The 6000-nt window shown below is 31.3% G+C and overlaps 1 protein-coding gene and 1 long non-coding RNA gene across 3 annotated transcripts in view; one reads left to right on the forward strand and one right to left on the reverse strand.

The window, feature by feature from the left end:
• LOC107453500 (uncharacterized) overlaps positions 1–6000 on the forward strand; it is an 89907-nt gene that overhangs the window by 54223 nt on the left and 29684 nt on the right. The gene's annotated exons all lie outside the window — the stretch shown is intronic.
• LOC139427288 (uncharacterized) overlaps positions 1–6000 on the reverse strand; it is a 64354-nt gene that overhangs the window by 30394 nt on the left and 27960 nt on the right. The window contains exon 1 of one of the 2 annotated variants that reach the window (XR_011638405.1): positions 479–688. The exons of the other annotated variant lie outside the window; for it this stretch is intronic. This is a non-coding gene — a long non-coding RNA (uncharacterized lncRNA). Of the gene's footprint in view, positions 1–478; positions 689–6000 lie in introns of those variants that run through there. 2 annotated transcript variants of the gene reach the window in all.

Consider the following 6000-nt stretch of genomic DNA (forward strand, 5'->3'; position numbering starts at 1 on the left):
GATCTCAAAGAAAAGTTCGTTAAACAGAAAATTCACTTCTCTTTTTAGAATTTATTTTACGAAGAAATTTCCAAACTATTCTTGGTTCCTCAAAAATAATCGTAAAATGGAAGTTCGTTAAATGGAAGTCCGACTGTAATAATGGCAATTTTAAAATGTTATTACATCACTTCTTTTATTGCTTAACGCTGTAGTGTACGCGCTGATTTACTTCCCTTATTACTTAAAATACTTTTAGGAATAAAAATTGATTTTTTCTAACTTTCCAACACTATAGCGAGGGTAATAATTAAATTGGATTTGCATAATGCAAATATGAACCCAAAGTTCCTTTACTTTTGTTAAGAACTTGTTTTATAAACGGAAGCGTTCTACCGCAGATGAGAATTTAGGATCTAGAAGTTTCAAAACAGAAGGACAAGTCACAAACGAGAACGAAACCCTTTACTATTATTTATGTTTTAAGTTTTTAACTTACCTCTTTGTATGAAGATTAAAAGGGAAGGCAGTTTTCAATTTGATTTTGTTCATGAAATCAAACTAGTGATTTTATATGTTTAGATTTGCTTCATAAGTGTTTTTAATTTAGAAAAAACACTAAAAGACAATCGAAGAAATGCAAAAATAAACTTGACTAAACGTGCTTAAACGGAAGAATCCGTTCATTATCATAGATGAATCATTTCAGTTCTGAATATCTGAAAAAAGAAAAAAAAATCAATTTGAAAAAAAGCCCAAAAATTTGAAGTTTTCAAAGTATTTATATTTTTTAATAAGTGAAAAACTATCTAGATCTTATTTTATTGAAATCCAATCAATTAAATTATCAGTCGATAACTTTTTAATACTATAAAACTTTAAAATGACGCTTTTTCTTAAGACTTACCCATGTAGACTAAAGTCGTGTTTAATATATGACAACTTAAAAGAAATGGTCAAAACCTTTTTTCGAAGTAAGGTCGAGTTAATATATTTTACAAAAATAACCAGCATATTACGACTGAAACCAAAAGCAAATGTCTACATTCAGCTTTATTTAAACAAAGACAAAACAAATATATAAAGCGTCTAAAATATGAACAATGTCTGAAATAAGGAAAAAAATAAACGGAAAAACAAAAGATAAAGTAACAAAGTAGGCCGAAATAGTGTGCAGGAAACGCCTCATTTCTCCTAGAATACGAATCACAGTTTTAGACATAAATAGAAGCAGCATTCTGTCCCTCCAATTTATCAAGTATTGCGTGACTAAACACATTTGACTATGATGGATGTATTCTTTGGTTGGAGTAGCCCTAATGATCAGACGCTTTTGAAAAAGGGGTTTATCTTTGCATGGGGATTACAAAGATAATGTTTACAAAAGTGTTTCATTCGTAAAAGTTGCTGTTATTACTCATAAATGCTTCACAAACTGATATCTTCATAAAAAGTTAATGATAGTTAAAAATATGGTTTACATTTCTTTAGTTAGGAATTTTTATATATTCTTTTTCGGACGAGTTCATTTTTTTGTTAGACGTGAATTATTTGGGGAACCCATCCAGGATAGTGTAGTGTTTCCGTTGTTAAATTAATAATTCGTCATAAATATTCGTATTAACGGATATTGGCGATTAATTATTTGAAAATTTTACATATATTATTTAATTTACATTCTATCCTTACAAAAAATTATGTTTAGTTGAGAAAAACATGACTCTTGTTAAAATTTGGAGCTACCTTCTCAACTTTCAATAGGCTACCGTTATAACTAAAAAAGAGCCTATATATCGTGTTGTCTTCTTTTACTTTTTATGGCTGTTTGCTCTTCGATGTGGCGATGAGTCAAGTTAAGAATGATTTCAACAATAAAATAATAAACTTAATTAAGAAATAAAAGAAAACAAACTACTCCAGCAGCCGAGTACATTGCTGCTTCCAAATTGTTTCATATTAAAAATCTCTCTCTTACATTTGTAAACAGACACAGTAGTTGTGGCGCAGCGCCACCTGCTGGACAACTCACTATTAAGGGGAAATGTCAACAATCGTGAAATGACAGCGTACTATATCGTCAAAAATATTCGTGTATCTAATCACTGAACATGGTGGTAACTACTTGACTCCAAAGAGGTGTTCCATTAAGTGTTCCCTTGCTCCAAAACTCAAAGATAGTTCCTGGTGCTTTTAAAACACCTAGAATGTTCTTTAACACTACTTGGGGCAAAGTAGCCGCCACGAACTACAATGTTTGTTATTGAGTAATCCAAAAATTTATAATCACAGTAAGATATGCTACAAATAAGAATCAGTACAGTTATTTTTAGGTGTCAATAATCAGTAATTTAAGTTGTATAAATACGCTAATTCTTAAAATAAAATGAGTTTGTGAATCAAACATAACAGGGAAAATATTAAGACGAATTCAAACTAGGCTTAACAGAGAATAGCGTGGTTTCATACTTGAAATAAGACAGTTTATTACTTCTTGTGGCAATTGGCCAGAATTGTCCTGTGGAAATTTCATACCTTCCAACTCCAACGAGTGTTACTCACGATCATGCGTGAGTATTACTATTGTTGAATGGTTATATTTGTTTTGTATTGTATCAATGTATGTATATGTCACGGCGAAAGACCGAAATCGGTGGTTGTTGACTGTCACCGGTGAATGTCGACAAACACCAACTACGTCGGTTTCATTACATTCTTGTACATTCGGACCCTCACCGGTGTATGTCGACAATCACAGATATCCTTTGGTGAATGTCCGAAATATTTATTACATTCGATTTGATATGAATTTATTCGTGGATATAATTACATTTATTCAATATTTTAACCCTACACTGATGTTTTTTTAAGGTTAAGTGCCACTGCCCGGTATACATTTGCCCGGTATACCCTACACTGATGTTTTTTTAAGGTTAAGTGCCACTGCCCGGTATACATTTGCCCGGTATACCCTACACTGATGTTTTTTTAAGGTTAAGTGCCACTGCCCGGTATACATTTGCCCGGTATACCCTACACTGATGTTTTTTTAAGGTCAAGTGCCATTGCCCGGTATACATTTGCCCGATACTCCAAACGCTGATGTTTCTTCTAATCTATCGTCAGTAAGTATTAAAATAAAGAATAAATATAAATATATCAAATAAATATAATAATATTAACGAATAAATTAATATAAAATTGGATATAACAAATATTTCGGTCATTCACCAAAGCGACTATGTGATTGTTGACATTCACCGGTGAATGTCAGAATTAAGGGTATTTGGCAAATATTTCGGACACACATCAAGCGACTACGTGAATGTTGACATTCACCGGTGAATGTCGACATTCTCCAGAATTCGGTGTTTCAACGTAACATATATATCAAATTTTATTAAAATCAGTCCCGAAGTTTTAAAGATAATCGAACAAGTCTGCGAATTGTCTTAATTTCTTACGCCAGTGTGTAGTTGGTGGTGTAGCGTGTCACATCAAGTAACGCATAGTTACTTAACTATACATAAACGTAGCCTTTATACATATAGCTGAAGCCATTCGTAATTTAAAGGAGTGTTTCCATAATTTGGTGAGCATGCTGTATGAAGGTAGTGAGATATTATATGTCACATTTTTCAATTTTTTAAGGGAAAGTTTTTTTATATAAAAAAACAGTAATCGGAAGTTTCTGTATAATGCGCTGTTATCTATTAGAAATTTTTGGAGTACAGAAAACAGTCCTTGTCTGAAGAGGCCATAAAAAATCCATATTTTGAAAAATGACTTTTGAATAATGTTTCAAAAGAAACGTAATCCGTAAAACATTGAGACCAATTTTTCAAAGCGACATTAGCATTAATAGTTTTACCCGAAAATGTGAATGCTCCAATCAGAAATACGAATACACTCATTATAGAGACGTAACTACGCCAATTTAGAAATCTAAATTCTCTAAAAAATATATTATAGTTTCCTCTTTGCATTTTTATAATAATCCAACAACCTTTCTTCCATTTATGTTACTTATTCAATATTAAACAATTATTTCAAACTTATTTATTAAAAATTTGCATCTCAATTTCTAATAATATACATATTTTACTATAATTATATATAAATTTCTGAAATTTACTTTTATAAATCGTATTTTTTTATGTTATTATAAGGTAATCTTTTCTATTGTAAAGGGCATTTTTGCTATTTTTAAGAACAATTTCAGAAATATTTTTTTACGATGATTAAAATTCGCTCTTTAACCGCTTCCCTGATTTTCCCGAGTTAACTCGGGTATGTATATATTGCAAATATTTATTATCCCGAGAAAACTCGGGCGGGGCAGAATTTTTCAGAGCGTTACGTTTCATCATGTTTTGACTCAGCCGGAAAAAAATAAAAAAATAATATGCTGTGATTGGAAGTTTGCCAAGTTTTGTTTGAGAATTTTGCTGTTGGATTGTGGGACTGCACACGTGTTTTGTGCGATTGTATTTACGATGGTTGCTGAATTTACATAAAAAAAAAAATTTAAAAAATGGCGTTCGCGTACGAAAATGAAAGTAATGCAGATGATTTTTCTAATTATAAAGATGTGAACATATACAAAGACGAATATTTAACTTTTTTTCATTTGCCCGAGATAATTTGGGAAAGTAAACTGATGACAAATTAAATGCTTTTTACACATAAAAAAATTAAAATTTCAACTCAAAACTTGTGTTTTAAGTTTTGTTTCTGTTCGTTGTATTTATCAATGAAATAAAAAAAAGTATTGATTTTTTCCTTTTTTTTCCTCCAAAAAATTGGTAAGGATTGGTTAATTTTAGCGAAATCTTAACATTTTGAGCAGCTAATGTCCCATGTTTTTCTTTTCATTTTCTCTAGTTTCTACCTAAAAAGTAAAATAAAATAAACATCTTGAAGAAATATTGGTCATTTCAACTTTCTTTCTTTACTATAATGGAAAATGTTACCACAAATGAAACAAAAGGCGGAAATGAAGACATTATTTTGAATATTCGAGCTTTCTAATAATGTAAAATACCTCGAGGCAGTGAAAACTCAATTTTATTCGGCAAACACTTTTCTCTCCTGCTGGTATTATGTCTTCTAACACAAATAGAACTAGAGGTGATGATGTTGTCAGAGGAATCACCTCAGCTATGCAGTTAATAAGCATAGTGATAGCTAGTAATATTAAACCTGCTATCTCCCAGTGGGTTATTAAATGACCTGAATCTACGGGACATTTTCTAGCTTTAGTGTATATTAAGACGACCCAGTTTATTCAAATTAAGTTTTTTTTTCTTATTACAAGGACACTGAAGTTTGTTCGCAAATTGTTTTTCTCAGTTATTTTGTTGAAAGTTCTAGAGCTCATCAAAAATTGTTATACATTTTTTATGATACCTGATGAAACTTCAGAATTTTTTTAACTTATGCATTACTACTTTTAAACTATATAGTAATATTTTTAAATTATGTACTATTATTTTTAAATGATAAAGTAATAAGCAGAGTTTTGGTTCCTTATATTAAACCTGTTATATCCAAGTGGGTAATTAAATCAACAAGACATTACTCAGTTTTGAAACACATTAGTTTTACATTCCTTGCTTTTTATATTTGATATATACAAGGACACTGGGCAATTTTTCAGATATGTGAGCACTCAACTGTATTTAGAAACTATATATACACTGAGTGGCCAAATTATTATGACCACCTCAGAGTATGCAAATGAGTTATTGCGTCAGAGGGCAAGGTAACTGTAACACGGGAATGCTGGACAAGTGAGTCATCAGTTATACTGTGTTGCTTGCTCAGATATGGGAAAGAAAAGTGATTTAACTGAATTTCAACGTGGAATGATTGTGGGTGCGAGATGTGTCGGAACGAGTATCAGCAAAACGGCTGCACTTGTGAAGTGTTCTAGAGCAGCAGTTGTTAATGTGTACAAAGAATGGACAATCAAGCAAAAAACCGGGTCTCAACGTCAGACTTGTGGTCGTCACAGGGTACTGA

This window comes from Parasteatoda tepidariorum, chromosome X2 (assembly GCF_043381705.1).
Source record: "Parasteatoda tepidariorum isolate YZ-2023 chromosome X2, CAS_Ptep_4.0, whole genome shotgun sequence".
NCBI lineage: Eukaryota > Metazoa > Arthropoda > Arachnida > Araneae > Theridiidae > Parasteatoda > Parasteatoda tepidariorum.